This window comes from Tamandua tetradactyla, chromosome 20 (assembly GCF_023851605.1).
Source record: "Tamandua tetradactyla isolate mTamTet1 chromosome 20, mTamTet1.pri, whole genome shotgun sequence".
Lineage (NCBI taxonomy): Eukaryota > Metazoa > Chordata > Mammalia > Pilosa > Myrmecophagidae > Tamandua > Tamandua tetradactyla.
Genome location: NC_135346.1, coordinates 55,747,370 through 55,768,038, shown reverse-complemented (window position 1 = coordinate 55,768,038; position 20,669 = coordinate 55,747,370).

The window sequence follows — 20,669 nt, the reverse complement described above, 5'->3', positions numbered from 1 at the left end:
ATGCAGAGAGGGCTACTATGGTAGGAAAAAGCCAAGTGGAAGCCACTAGAACTGCCCCTACCTAGCAAAATAGTAAATCAAAAGCAATACCAGATCCCTAGAGGGATTGCAGAGATTACTGCCACTCTTAAGGACTTGAAAGATGCAGGGGTGGTGATTCCCACCACATCCCCATTCAACTCTCCTGTTTGGCCTGTGCAGAAAACAGATGGGGCTTGGATGATGACAGTGGATTATTGTAACCTCAACCAGGTGCTAAATCCAATTGCAGCTGCTGTTCCACATGTGGTATCATTGCTTGAGCAAATCAGTACATCCCCTGGCACTTGGTATGCAGCTATTGATCGGGCAAATGCTTTTTTCTCAATAGTTGTTAGTAAGGACCACCAGAAACAGTTTGCTTTCAGCTGACAAGGTCAGCAATATGCTTTCACTGTCCTACCTCAGGGGTATATCAACTCTCCAGCCTATGTCATAAATTTGTCTGCAAGGACCTTGATCATTTCTCCCTCCTACAAGACATCACCCTTGTCCATTATATTGATAATATCATGTTGATTGGACCTAGTGAGCAAGAAGTAGCAACTACTCTAGACTTACTGGTAAGGCATTTGCATGTCAGAAGATGGGAGATAAATCCAACAAAAATACAGGGGCCTTCTACCTCAGTGAAGTTTCTAGGTGTCCAGTGGTGTGGGGCATGTCGAGATATCCCTTCTAAGGTAAAGGATAAGTTGCAGCATCTGAAGAGGCACAACACCTAGTTGGTCTCTTTGGATTTTGGTGACAACAACTTCCTCATTTGGGTGTGCTGCTCAGGCCCATTTATTGAGTGACCAGAAAAGCTGCTAATTTCGAGTGGTACCTGAACAAGAGGAGGCTCTGCGACAGGTCCAGGCTGCTGTACAAGCTGCTCTGCCACTTGGACCATATGATCCAGCACATCCAATGGTGCTGGAAGTGTCAGTGGCAAATAGAGATGCTGTTTGGAGCCTTTGGCAGGCCCCTATAGGAAAATCACAATGCAGACCCTTAGGATTTTGGAGCAAAGTCTTACCATCTGCTGCAGATAACTACTCTCCTTTTGAGAAACAGCTTTTGGCCTTTTATTGGGCCTTAGTAGAGATCGAACGCTTAACCTTGGGCCACCAAGTTATCATGAGACCTGAGTTGCCTATCATGAGCTAGGTGTTGTCTGGCCTACCAAGCCATAAAATTGGGCATGCGCAGCAGCACTCTATTGTAAAATAGAAATGGTATATACAAGATAGGGCCAAAGCAGGTCCTGAAAGCACAAGTAAGTTACATGAGGAAGTGGGACAAATGTCCATGGTCTACACTACTGCCACATTACCTTCTCTTTCCCAGACCAGAGCTATGGCCTCTTGGGGAGTTCCTTACAGTGAATTGACTGAGGAAGCGAAAACTCAGGCCTTGTTTACAGATGTTTCAGCATGATATGCAGGTACCACCTGGAAGTGGACAGCTGCAGCACTACAACCCCTTTCTGGGGTGTTCTTGTAGGACAGTGGTGAGGGGAAATCCTCCCAGTGGGCAGAACTTCGAGCAGTGCACCTGGTTGTTCATTTTGCTTGTGAGGAGAACTGATCAGAGGTGCATTTGTATGCTGACTCATGGGCTGTTGCTAATGGTTTGGCTGAATGGTCAGGGACTTGGAAAGAATATAATTGGAAAATTGGTGACAAAGAGGTCTGGGGAAGAGGTATGTGGATAGACCTTTCTGAGTGGGCTGAAAACTTGAAGATATTTGTGTCCCATGTGAATGCACACCAGAGGGTGACTTTAGCAGAGGAAGGTTTTAATAATCAAGTAGATAAGCCACCATGTTCTGTGGGTACCAGTCAGCCTCTTTCCCCAACAACTCCTGTCATTGCTCAATGGATTCATGAACAAAGTGGTCACGGTGGTAGGGATGGAGGTTATGCATGGGCTCAGCAACAAAGGTTGACCTGGCTACAGCCACTGTTGAGTACCCAGTCTGCCAGCAGCAAAGACCCACACTCAGTCTCTGATATGGCACCATTCCCTGAGGTGACCAGCCGGCTACATGGTGGCAGATTGATTACATTGGACCACTCCCTTCCTGGAAGGGGCTGCAATTTGTTCTAACTGGAATAGTCACATACTCTGGATATGGGTTTGCTTTCCCTGCATGCAATGCCTCTGCCAAAACTACCATCCATGGGGCTTACAGAATGCCTTATCCATTGTCATGGTATTCCACACAGCATTGCTTCTGATCAGGGAACACACTTCACAACAAATGAAGTGTAGGAATGAGCACATGCTCATGGAATTCTCTGGTCTTACCATGTTCCCCATCATCCAGAAGTAGCTGGATTGATAGAATTGTGGAATAACCTTTTGAAAACTCAATTACAGTGCCAACTAGGTGGCAATACCTTGAAGGGCTGGGGTAATGTTTCCAGGAAGCTGTGTATGCTCTGAATCAGAATCTGCTGTATGGTGCTGTTTCTCCCATAGCCAGGATCCATGGGCCCATGAACCAAAGGGTGGAAATGGGAGTGGCACCACTCACTATTATCGCTAGTGATCCACTGGGAAAATTTTTACTTCCTGCCCCTGAGACCCTGAGCTCTGCTGGTCTATAGGTTTTAGTTCAAGAAGGGGTAGTGCTTCCACCAGGAGAACCAACGTTTCCATTAAACTGGAATTTAAGACTGACATCAGGTCACTTTGGGCCACTCTTGTCCCTGGATCAACAAGCCAAGAAGGGGATTGCATTACTGGTTGGGGTGATTGACATTTACTATCAGGGGAAATAGGACTTCAAATACACAATGTAGGTAGAGAAGAGTTTTCCTGGAATATAGGCAATCCCATATGGCGTCTTTTAGTATTATCATGCCCTGTGATTAAAATCAATGGAAAACTGCAACAATCCAATTCAGGCAGGGCTGCCAATGGCTCTGAAACTTCAAGAATGAAGGTTTGGTCACCCCACCCCACCAGGAAAAGAACCATGGCCAAGCTGAAGTGCTTGCTGAGGGCAAAGGGAACATAGAATGGGTAGTGGGAAAATGTAGTGATAAATATGAACTGTGGCCACATGATCAGTATCAGAAATGAGGAGTGTAATGCTGTTTTGTTCATGTTTTACTCTTTAAGTTGTAGGATATCAAGTTTAACAATGAATATTACCCAAGGACTTATGCCCTATTCTGGAGAGATTTAATGTGTTTTCTGTTATATGCAGGACAGTTGAGTATTGTTAGGTGAGAAAAAAATGTCTTTTACTGTTTTCTACTTAGAAATTAGGTATGGTTTAAGGCGATGAGTATAGCTGCCAAGTTGACAAGAGGTGGACTGTCATGGTGAAGTTCATGTGTCAACTTGACCAGGTGGTGGTACCTGTTTGTCTGGCTGGGCAAGTGCTGGCCTGTCTTTTGCTATGAGGACATTTCATAGAATTAAATCATGATCATGTCAGCTACATCCACAGCTGACTCTATTTGTAATCAGCCAAGGGGAGTGTCTTCTTTAATGAGTGATGCTTAATCTAATCACTGGAAGACTTTTAAGGAGGATTCAGAAGAGACAGGCTCTCTTCCTGCTTCAGCCAGCGAGCCTCTCCTGTGGAGTTTGTCCAGACCCTCCATCACAATCATCAGCTTCACAGCCTGCCCTACAGATTTTAGACTCAATGTTCCCACGGTTATGTGAGACACTTTTATAAATTTTATATTTATGAATATTTCTTGTTGATTCTGTTTCCCTAGAGAACCCTAACTAATACACCTGGCATTCTCAGCAAAATCCTGGAATCCCTTCTGGTTGGAAATTTTAGTGCATGTGACCCTTAAATCAATCAATCATTGCCCCCAGGGAATACAGGATTTTGATTGCTCAGTGCTGGGTCAGCCTCCCTAACCAAAGAGGAATCAACTCCACCAGCAACATACATGCTGAAAATGGAGCAGGAGGTAGCCCCATGGTGGGAAATCGCCGCAGTCCTTACGAGAAGAGGGAATGGCCATTGAGGAGCAGAATCCACATGCTCAACCATTGGTCAAGATGATTTTCAGCTGCTTATAACAGAAAGCCAGAAAAGGCTTTAAAAAATAAGAAATACAGCTCTCTTTCATGTCAAAAGAAATATGAGGTCAGGTCTTGCAAAGCAAGTGTCATCCATGGTGTCATTAGGAACTTGCGTGTGGATTCTATTCTCAAAGTTACCCACTGTCTTAGCTGGTGGCTGGAGGTATATATAGTCCATAAATCTCGGTTGGCAGTTGCATACATGAGGCAAGGAATGGAAGGTAATAGGATCCTTCCCAGCTGAATTATCCTGTAAGAAACCCTCCCTTCTGCCCCATGAAACATTTCCACTCATATCTAATTGGCTGAATCACAGCTGTAGCTAACTAAAGGGCTGGAAATATATCATTTTTCCAAGCAGTTGAAATATCAGGATCCCATTACTAATGTAAAGAAAATCTTTTGAAATATGTTGCTTCTGACTGGGCAGGAACATTTCAGCCAGGTTCCCTCTGCCTTATTATTAAAAACAATAGCCTTGACATTCTGCATGCTACTGTCGAAGAAAATTGCACTGGACAATGTAAAAGTAACCTTGATTCAAGGGTATTGCAGCAGGGGAGAGAGAGTTGAACAAAGTCTGGATGCAACTCCATTGAAACAAAAGGCAGTGGGGTTTTAAGGGTTGGGGTGGGCTTGCTGGGAAAGTACTGAAGGGTGCCAGGAGAATTGATCTAAGGGTTGGGTGAGTGATTTACTGAGCATGCCCTCTGCAAGTCACAGAAAAATCCTTACTGAACTTATTTACTTAAGTTCAGTATTTACTTAAAGAAATTTATCAACTAATGTAACTGGATAGACCGGTGGCTTCAGGCAAGGTTTGATCCAGGGCTAAAATCAGGAGACCAAGCATTGACTTGGAATGATTTTTTTGCTGTAATTAGGCAGCCTGGATCCTGTCAGTGTGGTGGAGGAGGGGGCATGAAGAGAGAGATAAGGGTCTCCTTGTTTAGGCACCTGGACAATATAAGTGCCAGGGAGGAAAGTGTCAGGCTGAGGGAAATGTTAAAGTCATCTTGGCCTCTATATATGACTTCAGCCTTATTGGATGCTGTTTCAGTTTGCTAAAGCAGCATAATGCAATATACCAGAAACTGGTATTGGATGGCCATTGCAATGGGGATTTATTAACTTACAATTTACAGTTCTTAGTCCATGAACATGTCCCAACTCAAGGCATCAACAGATGGGTACCTGGACTCTGAAGACAGGCTGGGACACCTCTGTCACATAAGAGGATGCATGGCTGGTGTCTGCTGGTCGTTCTCTCCCTGGGTTTCATAGCTTTCACCTTCTGCCTTCATTGACTTCCTCTCTGAGCTTCTGTGGGTCCTCTCTTAACTTCTCTAGGTCTTTACTCTAAAACTCCTCATAAATTCATCTCTTAGCTTCTCTCTGTATTTTATCCTCTTATAAAGAACTCTAGTAAGGGGATTAAAACCCATCTTGAATGGGATGGGTCACATCTCAACTGGAATAACCTAATCAAAAGGTCCCATGTACAACAGGTCTGTACCCATAAGAATGAATTAAATTTAAGAACATGATTTTGGGGGTACATAACTTCAAACTACCACAGATGCCTACCAAGCCTGAGAAGTAGGTATTACTGTCCCGTACTATACAGCAGAGAGAATCAGCTTCAAAAAGGTTGAATAGCTTGTGGCCCATCACACAGAAGGGAAGAAAGGAAGTACCAGAGCAGGGATTTGAACCTCCATCTCTTCATTCTACTATCACCACTTCTCCATCGCTCCAACTACCTACTCTGAAAAGTGTAATGAACTGGACCTTCCCTTCATTCAGCCACTATTGGGGACTCCATCATGTTTTGGAGGTGTGCCTGGGCTGTGGCAGATTTGAGGTAGAGGGAGCCAAAGAGCAGGTGCTGGTGGTTGTTACTTTAATAGGCACAAATACACACACTCATAGATGATCTGGAGTAATTATGTCTTAAACCACAGGTTGCATATCAGATGAGCATAGCCTGTTCAAACTACTGGGCTCAGTGCTCAGTGCTCTCACAGAGCAAAATTGCATGGCTGCCAGCCTCTCTGTAGCAGGTATTTCAGAGGCAATGATTTCCTCTGAAGTAAGCAGCTCCACCAGCTCCATCTTTAGCCTGGGCTAAATATGCCTTTAAACTGAATTTTTATCTGCAGCCCATCACTCAAATTGTCCTGTGCCCACCATGTGATTCTTTACATGGCATTGCATATTAAAATATTTTCACTTTGAGGACGGGGCACAGTGGCTCACTGGCAGAGTTCTCGCCTGCCATGCCGGAGACCCACGTTCATTTCCCGGTGCCTGCATTTTTAGATAATGCCTGCACTATGAACTGTTCCCTCTGACCTTCCACTACTTTTCAGGGCACACAATTTTACTGCCTTTTGGCCCCTGCAGTCCCCTGTGCTCAACAGATTTCAATTTTGATAAGGTTTTTAAACCCTAGCAGTGGATTTCATCTGCACCCTGATTTTTCCAGGATAGCACACAGCTGGGAGTCATCGCTGAGCCACACATAATCCATCCTTGGAAACATATTTTTCTGATCCTCTACCTCTGAATATCCTGCCTCATGTCCTTTGTCTTTCCCTACTTTGTCTGCATGGGAACTGCTACCATGTTTGAGAGCAAGACCTTTGTATTTAGGGCTCCATTCTCCCGGTCCCTTATTGAGGCCTGGGTTCCCATCCGCTGACTCTTCTCTGCTGCAAAACCCAGCTGCCTCCTCCAGTTCTGGTGACTTTCCCAGGCTCTGCCACCCTTGACCTTGAATCTTCTTTCCCTCCTCCAGCTGCTGCCCTGTGGCCTTTCCTCAGGCCCCATATCTCCTTGGCGCCCTTGCCTGAGACCTCGGATGGGCGGGTCCCACTGACCCAGGCTGTGGGCTGCTTCACCCACCCCAAGATGGGATCATCCTGCAAATGGAACAGGAGATAAAAAAGAGACCAACATCCCTTGGAGGATTTTATCTGGTTGGTGGAGGAAGGAAGCCTGCCTGAGAATCTAGTACAAAGGAAAGAAAAACCACACTTTCAAAGTACCCTCCAGTTCCTGCATTTCAAAAGACAAAATCCCAGGATAGGGGATGATTTTATTTAGGAAAATCATCCTTAGTCCCTCTGGGGTTTGCAAAGTAAGCTTAGAGGCTTAGTCTGAGGTGTGGATAAGAGTTACATTTCTCTGTATAACTAAGTAACAGGAATAAGGAGCTTTTTCTTAGCAGGACTGGAAGCAGGGATGAAGAGTCTGAGTTTTGGGAAAAGAGGGGAGGAGAGTTTGGGGAGAGAGAAGTTTCCAGCAGATTGAAAGCAGTCTGGGCTTATGGAGAAAGTACCACAGAGAGAAACTCTAAATAATGGGAGAGGAATGCTTAAGTGCAATGATTGTTTAGAAATTGTTTCCCACTCTACACCCTAAGCCCCTCCTTGCCCTCCCCAAACCTTTGGGATAAAGCTGCTGCACACCCCAGTCCACAGTAGAGGAGCTGGAGTAGGTGAGGCAGTGGGTGAGGGCTGCAGCCTCAGGTGCCACAAGGGCATGGGGTCACTAATCCAGCTAGGAGCAGGAAGTGCCATGGGGCCAGCAGGAGGATGTAAGCTGACTCCTCAGAGTGTGGGATGGGGGCTACAGGCACTTTGCTCAGCCAATAAGTATGGTCCCTGAAGGGCAGGGCCACCTCAGTTACTCATTCTTAGCCGGGAACTAGGTAAAATGTCTGCAGGGGTGAGCCTTGCTTCTCTGGGGCACTCCCAGCACAGCTCAGAGGAGACAGATCAGAGGACGCCCAACATCCATGGCTCCAAGCTGCCTGGTGTCTTGGGAAGATTCTGCTTCCCTAATGAGGTGGAGATAACCGGAAATTGCTGCTCAGCATCTCCTGAATCCAGGGGACTGGTTTCTATTCTGGTCTTGGCTGGGTCCCGTAGCCAAGTCATGCAATTCTCAGCTGTTCAGCTCCATCCACAAAGGAGGGAAAGAATCACAATGCGGGGGGCGGGGGGGGGAGTAGGCATGAACACACAGTCCCTGCAGGCTGTGTGCCTCTGTGCTTGAGATTCTTCATAGACTGGCGTGGAAAGAGCGAGAGTTTTGCAGACAGGAGGTCTGCATTTGGATTCTGTACTCCCACCTCCAACTCTGTGCAGCTTGGGTAGGTCGCTTCACCTGCCTGGCACTGTTTTTCCAGCTCTAAAAGGGGGTGGTGACACCTATCTCATAGGACTATGAGCGACTCAGGCGAGGAGATGCAGTGAAGGGCTGCACATGGTAAGTGCTTTCTTGCTGTCGGACGGGGCTCCAGCCAAGTGGCAGGCAAACCCCAAGGATGAAGGCAAGACAAGTCCCCAAACTAGAATCAGGAACTTGGTCCCAGAAGTAGGGTACGTGGATGCTGGAAAGGCAAAAAAGTCATCCATTATGCCACAATTACTAGAGTCCCCTAAATGGACTCGGTGGTGCCCATTAGGATTAGGCTTCCAGAGACACGTGACCTTGAAGTCCAAGTAGATGTCGTCTGCCCTCTAGGGAGAGGTTTGGCCTGGCTGAGCAGTCATGGGTGGTCTTTTTCCCTACATCTCAATCCCTTTCTGGCAGTCCTCACCCCCAGTTGTAAACCGAGTGCCCTCTCCGTGCTGTGAAATCGCACTTTTAATGAAATGAGAGAAAACCTGCAGTGTTCATCACGGCAATGGCCCCATTCTTGGGAGAGCTTAACAGAGTTTTGTGTCTGTAGCCACAGAAATCCAATTATCTTCACTCCAGAAAGCATGCATGTGGACACCACTTTCTCTAATTAATTGCTTCTATTGCTTGTACTGGGCCTTTCAGGGGGCCTGAGATGAGAGTTTTGTCTGGGAGGTTGACTGGGGACGTGAGACCTCAAAGCTGCCCAAGGCTTTTCATTAGCCAAGCTCAGCAAAGCAGCGATCCTAGGTCAGCTTTGCTGGAAGACGGCCTCTTGCTCTCTGTACTAAAACATGTGTTGCCAGCACTTGGAGGAGTGGGGCATCCTCTTCCTCTTTTTCCTTCCTTTAGTCTAACATCTGGAAAAATGTCTCCACTCTGGAGTGACAGGCGTGCACGTAAAGGACAAGTTAGCAGCTTATTACTATTCTCTGGCTTCTACACGCACTTACTCATTGCGTCCCCCCCCCCCCCCAGCTCTTGAAAGCCCCCACCCTAATCCTCTGCCCACACCCTAACCCTGGCTATCTCATTTTTGGAAACTTACGATTAATCTGGTGGGCATCACAGCTGTCCATCGGTGGCCAGTGCTGCTGACCAGTGTTCACAGACACCAGCCAAAGCCACTCCTCCATCCTGGCTGTGCCAGGCTGAACGAAGGCCCCCAAAGTGTCTAGCTCCGAATCCCCCAAACCTGTGATTTTTCCCTTATTTGGCAAAGGGATGGTGCAGATGTGATTAAATTAAGGAATTGTAAATGGGGAGCATATCCTGGAGATTGCAGACAAGGGCAATGTAGTCACAAGAGCCCTTATAAGTGGGAGGCAGGAGATCAAAGTGGGCAGAAGGTGATGTGAAGATGGAAGCAAAGATTGAAGTGATGTGGCTACTAGCCAAAGCAGCCTCTACTAGCCAAGGTAGACTCTACTAACCAAGGCAGCCTCTAGAAGGTGGAAAATGCAGGGTGTTCTAGTTTGCTAGCTGCTGGAATGCAAATAGCAGAAACAGAACAGCTTTTTAAAAGGGGAGTTTAATAAGTTGCAAGTTAACAGTTTTTAGGCCATGGAAATGTCCCAATTAAAGCAAGTCTACAGAAATGTCCAATCTAAGGCATTTTCCTTCTTCATCTTCAAAGGTCAGTGGCTGGTGGACTCTCTGCTTCTCATGGCTATGTCGTTCTGCTCTCTCAGAATTGCTCACATTCTCCAAAATGTTTCCTCTTTTATAGCATTCCAGTAAACTAATCAAGACCCACCCAAGTGGGTGAAGACATCTCTCCACCTATTCCGGTTTAACAACCACTGTTTTTTAAAAAAATTTTTTATTAATTTTTAAAAAAATATATAACCACAAACAAAAAGATTCTTAACATATGATCATTCTGTTCTACATATATAATCAGAAATTCACAATATCATCACATAGTTGCATATTCATCATCATGATCATTTCTTAGAACATTTGCATCAATTCAGAAAAAGGAATGAAATGAAAACAGAAAAAAATTCATACATACCATAACCCTTACCCTTCCCTTTCATTGATCACTAGCATTTCAATCTACTAAATTTATTTTAACATTTGTTCCCCCTATTATTTATTTTTATTCCATATGTTTTACTCATTTATTGACCAGGTAGATAAAAGGAGCATCAGACACAAGGTTTTCACAATCACACAGTGACATTGTGAAAGCTATATATACAATTATCTTCAAGAAACATGGCCACTGGAGCACAGCTCCACGTTTTCAGGCAGTTTCCTCCAGCCTCTCCATTACATCTTGACTAACAAGGTGATATCTATTTAATGCGTAAGAATAACCTCCAGGATAACCTCTCGACTCTGTTTGGAATCTCTCAGTCACCAACACTTTATTTTGTCTCATTTCACTCTTCCTCTTTTTGGTCAAGAAGGTTTTCTCAATCCGTTGATACTAAGTCTCAGCTCATGCTAGGATTTCTGTCCCATGTTGCCAAAAAGGTCCACATCCCTGGGAGTCATGTTCCACGTAGACAGGGGGAGGGTGGTAAGTTTGCTTGTTGTGCTGTCTGGAGAGTGAGGCCACATCTGAGCAACAAAAGAGGTTCTCTCAGGGGTGATTCTTAGGCCTAATTTTAAGTAGGCTTGACCTATCCTTTGTGGGTTATGTTTCATATGAACAACCCCCAAGGTTGGAGGCTCAGTCTATTGCTTTGGTTGTCCCCACTGCTTGTGAGGATATCAAGAATTTTCCATTTGGGAAAGATGAATTTTCCCCTTCTCACCATTTCCCTAAGGGGACTTTGTAAATACTTTTTTACTCACTGTTCCAATCACTCTAGGGTTTATTGGGGCATCACTCTGGACAAACATACAAAATCTTATGCCCTACTCAAAGTTCCATGTACTTATGGTGTTCAATTAAGCTGTGCACATAAGCTATATTAGCAACTGCACTAGTCAAATAAACATTTTTTGTTTGTCTTACACATAAGCTAAAATTTTAAAATATTAATTACCATCTATTTTCAACACCCTGCAGTAATGACATTCCTTTGTTCTTCCTCATGCCAAAACATTTTTAAATTTGTACATTTAGTCACTATCATTATATACTCTAGGCATTCCTAGATTATACCATCTCAGTCATTATCGTCTTTCTGATTTCATTTGTGCCCCCAGCCCTCCTCCCTCTATCATTCTCACATTCAGCTTCATTCAGTGTTTTAACATAATTGTATTACAGTTAGGTAGTATTGTGTTGTCCATTTCTGAGTTTTTTTAATCAGTCCTGGTGCACAGTCTGTATCCCTTCAGCTCCAATTACCCAATATCTTAACCTATTTCTATCTCTTGATGGTCTCTGTTAACAATGAAATTCTCCAAGTTTATTCACTAATGTTAGTTCATATCAGTGACACCATACGATATTTGTCTTTTGTTTCTGGCTAATCTCACTCAGCATAATGTCCTTAAGGTCCATCCATGTTGTTACATACTTCATAACTTTATTCTGTTTTACAGCTGCATAATATTCCATCGTATGTATATACCACAGTTTGTTTAGCCTTTTGTCTGTTGGTGGACATTTTGGCTGTTTCCATCTCTCCACAATTGTAAATAATGCTGCTATAAACATTGGTGTGCAAATGTCCATTTGTGTCCTTGCCCTCATGTCCTCTGAGTGGATACCTAACAATGGTATTGCTGGGTCATATGGCAATTCTATACTTAAGTTTTTGAGGAACCACCAAACAGCCTTCCATGGCGTTTGTACCATTTAACAACCACTCTTGACTGAGTCACATCTCCAGGGAGATGATCTACTTACAGATTCAAACATACAATACTGAATAATGATTAGAAGAAACAATTGCCTTTACAAAATGGGATTAGGATTAAAACATGGGTTTCCTAGAGTGCATACATCCTTTCAAACCGGCACACAAGGAAAACAGATTTTACCCAGGAGTCTCCAGAAGGAACCGGCCTTATCGACACCTTGATTTTAGACATATAAGACCAATTTTGGACTTCTGATCTCTAAACTATAAGATAATAATGTGCGTTATCTTAAGCCACTACTTTGTGACAATTTTTTACAGTGGCATATGGAAACGGATATACTGGCTAGGCCTGAGTCTCCTGGAAAGAAGGTGTGTCCAAGATCCCTGCTGAGCTGCCATCCCCAGAATCACTATTCTCTTCTGTGTCTGTATTTTTCCTCCCTGCATGGTCCGTTTTCTCTTCTGATGTGTCATCTCTAAGGGGTTCTTAGTCTGGGACAAGAAAAGCTGGTTGTTTCGTTGTCTCCTTTCCTTCAAAATAACCATAGGAGGGAGGTTTGCTATATCAGGAACACACTGCCCTCCCTCAGATGTACAAAGAGTAGGTCCCAAGGCATCAGGGCAACTGGCTCAGTTGTCTACACCTGGAAGGAGAGGGCATTCAGCAGAAGAGAAGAGAAGAGGTCCATTCTGTTGAATGCGGTCTCTCAGCATCTTCTCTACTCAAGTGAACATTCTCCCACTGCTTGGGGAAAAGGCAATAGGGATTTTCATAACAACCCTAGTATTGGCTGTGTGCCACTTCCTGGGCTACCCTGTGCCAGGTGCTGAACTAAGCTTGCTGGGCATGACCTCATCTAAACTTCACAATAACTAGTACTTAGAGGAAAGTACTACTGAGGAAGGCTAGACAGGGAAGGAGGAAGGGGGAAGTGACCCTAAGCCCCATAACAAAAAGTTCCTTTTCGTGCACACACCCAGCCCCACATACCCAGCCCCACACACCTAACCCTTACTCAGGTCAGCGCCTGAAAAGAACCAATGAAAAATGCAGCTCATCAATCCCTTATTAGCATAGCCAGAGGGGGAAGGGGCCCTCCAAGTCCTTATAACGCAAGGATCCCAGCCTCAGCCTGCTTCCTGTGCTTTGGAGAATGCCTGCACTCATTGAGCATGTACCTTTGCTATGCATTAAAGTTTTGAGCTGTAAACACTGGCTAGTCTTTGGATTCTTGGGCTGTACACACTGACTAGTTCTCCAGTTCTTTTCTGTGGCTGCGTCAAGAGACTTCACAGCATTAACCTCTGGTTGGACTTCTCCAAGAATTCCCACGGCTCTCCAACATCCAGCCAAGACCTCCAGGGGCTCCCCGGCATCGAGCTTATTAAACCGTTTGACTGTACACAGTGGCTAGTCCTTGAATTCTTTTCTGAGACTGAGTCAAGAACTGAGCACAAGCCTTTGGTTGAGGTCTTGATTTCCCTGAGCACTCCAGGGGTTGCATGGCTTCACTGGGATCATCCCCATTTTGCAGGTAAGGAAATAATCCTCCAAGATCACTTGACTAATAAGTGGCAGGACCAGGATGCAGATGTGGTTCCTTTTAATTCCAAAGCTGATGAGCATCACCATATGCTATCGCAGTCCCTTGTCCTTGCCAGCTAGCACAGTACCCTCTTATGACCCCAACAAATCACCACAAATCGGGTGGCTGAAAACAACAGAAATTTGTTCTCTCACAGTTCTGAAAACCAGAATCAAGGTGTCAGCAGGGCCATGTTCCCTCTGAAGTCTGGAGGGTAGAATCCTTCCTTGCCTCTTCTAGCCTCAGGTGGCCCCAAGCATTCTTGGGTTTACTGCTACAACCCTCCAATTGCTGCCTCTATCTTCTGATGACCTTCGTCAGTGTCTCCTTCTTTTCTTAAAAGGATACAAGTCATTGGATTTGCAACCCACTCTAAATCCAGGATGACTTCATCTCAGCAGCCTTAGCTAATTGTATCTGCAAAGAACCTGTTTCCAAATAAGGTCATATTCCAAGGCTCCAGGTAGACGTAAATTCAAGGGAAAGTTGTTCAATCTAATAAGTACACAGCCATCCCACCTTTTAATGCTACTTGAAAGTGCAGTTGCCAGTGGATTTCACAGCCACATCCTCACTTCTCACAGTTGGAGATGGGGCTGCAGTGCCTAGGGAAGCTGGGGGATGATGAGGGGCTCTTTAAGGCTAGTCTTACTAAACAGAGGCTGCAAAATGCCAGCTGCTGGCCATGCTTGGCCCGAAAATTTATTTTTTCTCTCCATGCAAAGTTGATGCTCCCCAGGATTGTTTTGTTTGTTTGTTGTTGTTTTCATCTGAATTACTGCATTTCATTTTTTTCTCCTCTTAGCACCTCTAAAATCAAGATGCCATCTTAAAATCCCTGTTGGCAAGGTATAAGTTGTGACATGTTGTCATTGCCTGCCCATGCGCCATTGAGCCTTGCAGAATGGCGTCAGCAGCTTGCAAAAAAATTCTGGTATTAACGGAAGAGTAGGCAGAGAGAACGACATTGTGTGAAAAACAAAACAAAAAAAACCCAGATTTTGACAATGTTGGTGGAAAGACAACACAAAGGAGTCATATTCTAAATGAGAAGATGTTTTAGGAGCATTTTATCCAATTAATTTTGTGTATGCATTCTTTTTCATACATGCAAAAGATGGATGTGTGAAAAAAACTCTTATCTAAATAAGTTTAAATGGACTCTGTCTGCTTGGCCCTGGTACCTTGGGATGGACAATGCCTTCCTGATCAAAAGGGGGAAAAGAAATGTAACAAAATAAGGTATCAGTGGCTGAGAGAGTTCAAGTAGAGTGGAGAGGCGATTCTAGAGGCTACTTTTATGCAAGCTTCAGCTAGATATTATTAATTGTCCAAAACAAACCCATCCCTGTTAACCCTAACGAAAACATAGGCCTCCATTTCAGATTCTAAAAATGTTTTACATACTAAGATTACTTTCCAGAAACCTACAACCTCCAAATGGTTCTTAGGCCAGATGTCAAAGAGGACAACTTCTCCAAGAACATCAACGAGTTCCATCCCCATATCCCATATTATTGACAGCCCTTTCCAACATGAAGAAGTTAGAATGGGCATAGCTCAAATCCCCCTAACCACTGGGAGAAGGATCAAAGCAAAAGGAGAAGTCAAAACAGAGAAGATAGGATTTAACAAATGAGTATGACTGTGGAATCATTGCATTGATATTTCTTTAAGTCTTCAGTGTCTTAGAGCAGCTAGAAAAGAAAAACCTTAAATTGTGGAACAGTAACCCATATCAAACTCTGAAATCTGTTCTATAACTACTTGTTACAATGTACTTTGAAATGTATGGGGTTTTTTGTATATATATTATATTTCACAGTAAGAAAAGTTTTTTTTTAAAAAGCTCTTTCTGTAAGTGTAAAAGAAAGCCTTGTGTCATAGTATAATTGGCAAAGATTTTCTTTTTTACTGGGACATAAAATAAAGCAGCAGCTTATGAATAGATAGCAATTTAAATTTGATGAAATACAGTATTTGCAAAAAAAAAAAAAAAAAAAGATCTGGCTCTCCAGTTTCCATCCAAAAAGCAGGAAAATATGGTAATAGAAAGCTTTCATTTCTGTATGGCCACATTAACTAGGGAGCTGAGTTTCCCCTTTTAAACAAGGCATATTGCACTCCAGTTTGCCTCAGTCCCCACAACTCCCTACTCCCTTACACCCAATCCTTTCCAATCATGCATATTTGGCTTCTGTGGGCATTTGAATATGTCATCCCTGAAAATATAGTCTCAGGGTTGTCTGGTGGGAAAACTACAATCCATGTGTGGTCCCAGTAGCAGAGACTCAGCCTCTGGTTGCTCCTTCAGGGGAGTGGAGTTGAATTCAGATCTGAAAACAGCTATAGAGAAATGGCAGAGAAGAAAATGTTCTCAGGGGCACTCAAAACTGCCCTTGGGAACATTTCCTTGGTCATATACCTGTGTTATCCTGTTCCATCTTTAATCCACTGACTGCCATCCAAACCACATGACCAGACAGATATCCAGCAACTAAAGGTCTGTTACAACTGTCCCATGGATGTCACTGTAGATGCCCTGAAACTGAGCAGAACTTGCAGGCTTAAGTTGAAAACCCGCTTCCAGGGCATCGTTTCATTCATTTGCAAATTTCTGCTGAGTGCTGCTAATGTCATGCAGCAGGCTAGGGAGGCAATGGGATGTAAAAATGAAACTCATTGTTTAAGGATGAGAAGCATGCAGGGAAAATGATTTGCACAGAGTAAGTGTGCTAAGACAAGGAGAGAGGAGACAGGAAAGTCAGGGTGATTATTTCTATTTTGGGACATCAGTGAAAAGCTGATTTCTGAGCAGCATTTTAAAAGATAAACATTTGTCCAGGGGACAAGCAAGGAAAGACATTCCAGACTGGGGAAGCAGGACGTGATTCAATACAACTGGGAAATAGCACGTTCGGAGACAATACTGCAGTAGTTACTGGGTCCAGACTGTATAAAATAAGGCAAACTTGGAGTTTGGGCATTGTCCTGCTCGCCCGGAAGAAGCTGTGAAGAGCTTTAAGTAGCAAAGATGGAGGGACATGATGAGAAGGAAATTCATTTCGAGCAAAGGATGGGTCAGAGGAAGTGGCAATGGAGACACAAGACAGCTAGGAGGCTGATAAAACAGTTCAGGGAGAAATGTTGGTGCCTGAAGTGAGTTGACAGTACAAAAGATTGCAAGGAAAGGAAATATTTAAGAGTAGTGGCACTTCCTTAGTTCAAGATTTAAACTCAGATTATATCTGCAGGATGTTTGAGTTATGGAAGCACTAACTGTGGCAACTGAGAGACCCCCAAACTTCAATGACTTATCTCTCATTTATGTAAAAATCCAGTTGGTGGCTGTTTTGGTCTGAAGCTGACAGAATGCAATATACCAGAGCTGGGGTGGCTTTTAACAATGAGGATTTATTAATTTACAATTTACAGTTCTTAGGTCATGAAAATGTCCCAATTAAGGCATCAACAGGATGATACCTGGACTCTGAAGGAAGGCTGCCAGCATCTGGGACACCTCTGTCATATGGGAAGGCACACAGCTGGTGTCTGCTGTCCTGGTTTCTGTTGACTCCTGGTTTCTGTTGCTTACAGCTTCTGATTTCAGGGGCTTCCTCGCCGAGCTTCTGTGGTCCTCTCTTATCATCTCCGGGTGTTTTTCTTTAAGTTCTCTCTCTCGGCGTTTCTCTCTGGGCTCTCTCTGTCCTTTAGCCTCTCATAAAGGATCCTAGTAAAAATTATTACAACACATCTTTAATTGCGAGTCATCTCTCAATTGAAACAACCTAATCAGAAGGTCCTACTCACAACAGGTCTGCCCCCACAGGAATGGATTAAAAGAGATGAGCTTATGTGGGGTACAAAACAGCTTCAAACCAGCACAGTGACTCTATTCTACATCATCATTCAAGGCCCCAGACTCTTTCACAGAGTGGGTGCTGCCATCCCCAGTGTCCTCAGAGTCTTTCTATTTGAAAGAAATGAGAATGGGTTCCTCTATGCCCAGAAAGAAAGGAAGCCCAGAAAGTTGCCACTGACTCAGGAGGTGAAGAAGACGAGTGAGGGATGACTCCCAGTGGATGTGATCCCTTTAATGGAGAAAACCCAAGGAAAGAAGAGCACAGGGAGATCAAGTGCCAGATATGCATATGGGTTCAGAGAACCCATGGGGTACTTGGGTAGGAGTGCAAATACGGGTCTTTAGTTCAAGGTCAACTGGAGCTACAGAGTGAGGCGCTGAGGGCCTTGGAAAGAAGCTGAGGTCTCACTGGTCTCTGGTCTCGGCCCCGAGAGACACCAACCCAAGGATGGTGACTGCCCAAAAGGGACCACACCAGATGTGGTCTGATCACCCCTGTACTCTCCAACACTGTCCCAGACAAACAAAAGCATTAATCATTGATGCCAATTGTTAAAAGAGTAAGTAGGGTGGGTGGATGGAGTCTCTTTTATTGCAGAATTCTCCAAGAGGAGAGAACAGCAAGTCTAAAATACAGATTTTCTTTCCATTCTTCCATCTTCTATACATTTTCTAATTTTCTTCCTTCGCAAAGCCACAGTATGTGCAACAGTCCCTGGGGCTCACTGGACCTCCCTGACTCTCTCAGTTCATAAAACTCCCAATGAACAGAAGAGATGCCAAGAGCTGAGTTTTATAAAGGAGCAAGAAGATTAGATTTCTGCTCCAGTCAGAGCCTGTGAAGCTCAGGCCCTCATTGTTCAGAGGAGCCTGGGGTCAGCTTCTTTGCTTGGCCTAATCATGGCACAGGGTCACAGTTCGGAGTCTCTCTTTCTTAATAATTTGTTCAGGAATCCCCACCTCCAACAGTCTACTAGGGTCACGTTCAGAACCCGGAGCTGGTACTTCAAATCAATCAGCATTTATGGAACACCTGCTCTGTGCATACAAAGATAAAAATATGCATTTACCCTCAAAGAATTCAAGGTCTGCCAGGGCAGACACATCACATCAAGGGGATGACGATGATGATGGTGGTGGCGGCAATGGTGATATAGATACTGTTAGACGTGAGAAGAGATGTTTTATTGGTCCCCAGGTAATATTGGGATAAAAGTTCAAGAATCCTCCATCCAGCCCTGCTGTTCCCTGTAGGTTTCCAAAACAAGGGAACTACATGCAAGGAACAGGAGCTAAGTGGGAAACAAGTAAATGCTGACTAGACAACTGCCTGATACCAATAGCTTCCCCTTCCTACCTTCCACTCAGAGCAGAGCCCTTTGGTAAAATCCCAAATGAAACATGCAGCTTAGGTTTGAGACCTTAATAAGCCTCTTCCCCAACAGACCACCCCCCTTCTGGAGCTAAATTTTGAGATCAGCATGCACTGAAGCTGATCGGCAAAGAGAATGGAGGTCAGGTCCCTAAGCACATTTTCCTCACCCAGCTTCCTGGGGAGGGAGGGAGGAGCTGCTCCAGGGAGCCTGCTGTACCTGTTTAAGAGCAGAAAGCCAGACAGTACGGCACCCACGGGTGCTGGTCTTTGAGGCAACAATCACCCTCCCACTGTTAAGACATGGCTCTGGGCTCATCCTGGATTAGCCCCTTCTTCGGGATTGGAGTGGAGCTGGAAGGGAGTGGGCAGAAAAATGGTGCCTGGAGGAAGGGATCATGTTCTCCAGCTCTTGTTCTTTCTGTGTGTACCATGGGCCAGTCCCTGGGGCGAGTGCTCTACAAATTCCCTGGGCTGGAGCTCTCAGGGGTCTTTTGCTCACCCAGTGTCACAGAGCTACAAAATTGTGGCACGGGGTTCCAGGTCCACAAGTCAAGTCCCCTGTTCTGTGTGCACCACTGTGTGGTGTGCAAAATGCTGCCATAGGGGGCTGTACAGGAGCTGGAGCAAAATGGGGGGACAGGTCATTTCAGGGAGGAGGGAGAGACAGGGGTGGAGGCAATCAAGTTGGGTCTCCAAACTGGGAATAAAGAGGAGAGAATTCCTGGCAGGGAAATCCTAGAGCAAAGGCAGGGAGTTAGGGTCTGTTCCTAGAACTCTAAGTCTTCCAGTGGAAACTGGAGAGAGACCAGAGAGGTAGGTGGGGACCTGATGCTAAGGAGTCTGGACTTGACTCTGTAGGGGCTGGGGAGCCACATGGAAGGTTCAAAGGGAGCAAAGCAATGTGTCCCACCAGTGATTTGGGCAGGGATGGAAGATGGGAGAGGCTGCAAGTGGGGGCAGTGGTTACACTAGGGGTTTGCAAGACAAGGAAAAAGATGAAGCATGGACCCTGTGGGTGGAGGAAGAGAGGGGTTGACCAGTGTGAGAAACACCCTGGAGAGCCAGCCAGCCATGGTGACTGGTTAGATGACAAATAGAGAAAAAAAGGGGGAAAGAAAGATTCTGGAGACCGTGCTTGGAGTCCCTGGATAGTAACACATTCAGACAAGAATCCCAGGAAGGGAAGACTGGGTAGAGGGAGAAAGGATGAATAGGCAAGTTTAGGACCATCCAATGCTTGATGAAAGGGGACTATATTTCATTAACTTGAGGACACATGTTCTCCCGTATATTAGCATGTCTAAAATTGGAATGTATCTTAGAATTGATGTCAACGCAAAGCCATTAGTTCAGTTGGCAGCATCTTCTCCTTTATAGTGTGAATCAAAAACAGGTATTCACCTGTATGACCCCTGAGGCTCAGAGCTAGTGTTCTGCAGCTTTGCAGGCATTATCCCATACAGCAACTGTTTAAAAAGCTGGAAAAGTGATCAGACTTTAATTAGTGATATGAATGAAGCTGAGCTGGTTAGGATTAAGGTAAACTTGATTAAAGGGCAAAGGATGACATTGACTGTATTTTAAAACTTCAACTTCTGCATAAGACCAAAGGAAGAGATGTTTATTTGGTGCAAATTTATATTTTCTGTAGCACATTATCTAATTTAACATGTATGATCCGTTTATTTGAACACCATAATTATGTGGACCCTTGAATAGGGAGTGAGATCTTGTTGGTTTGTACAGGTTAATTGCGATGCCCTGAGACATCTCAGAGAAATCTGGGCAGAAGATGAAGTATTTGC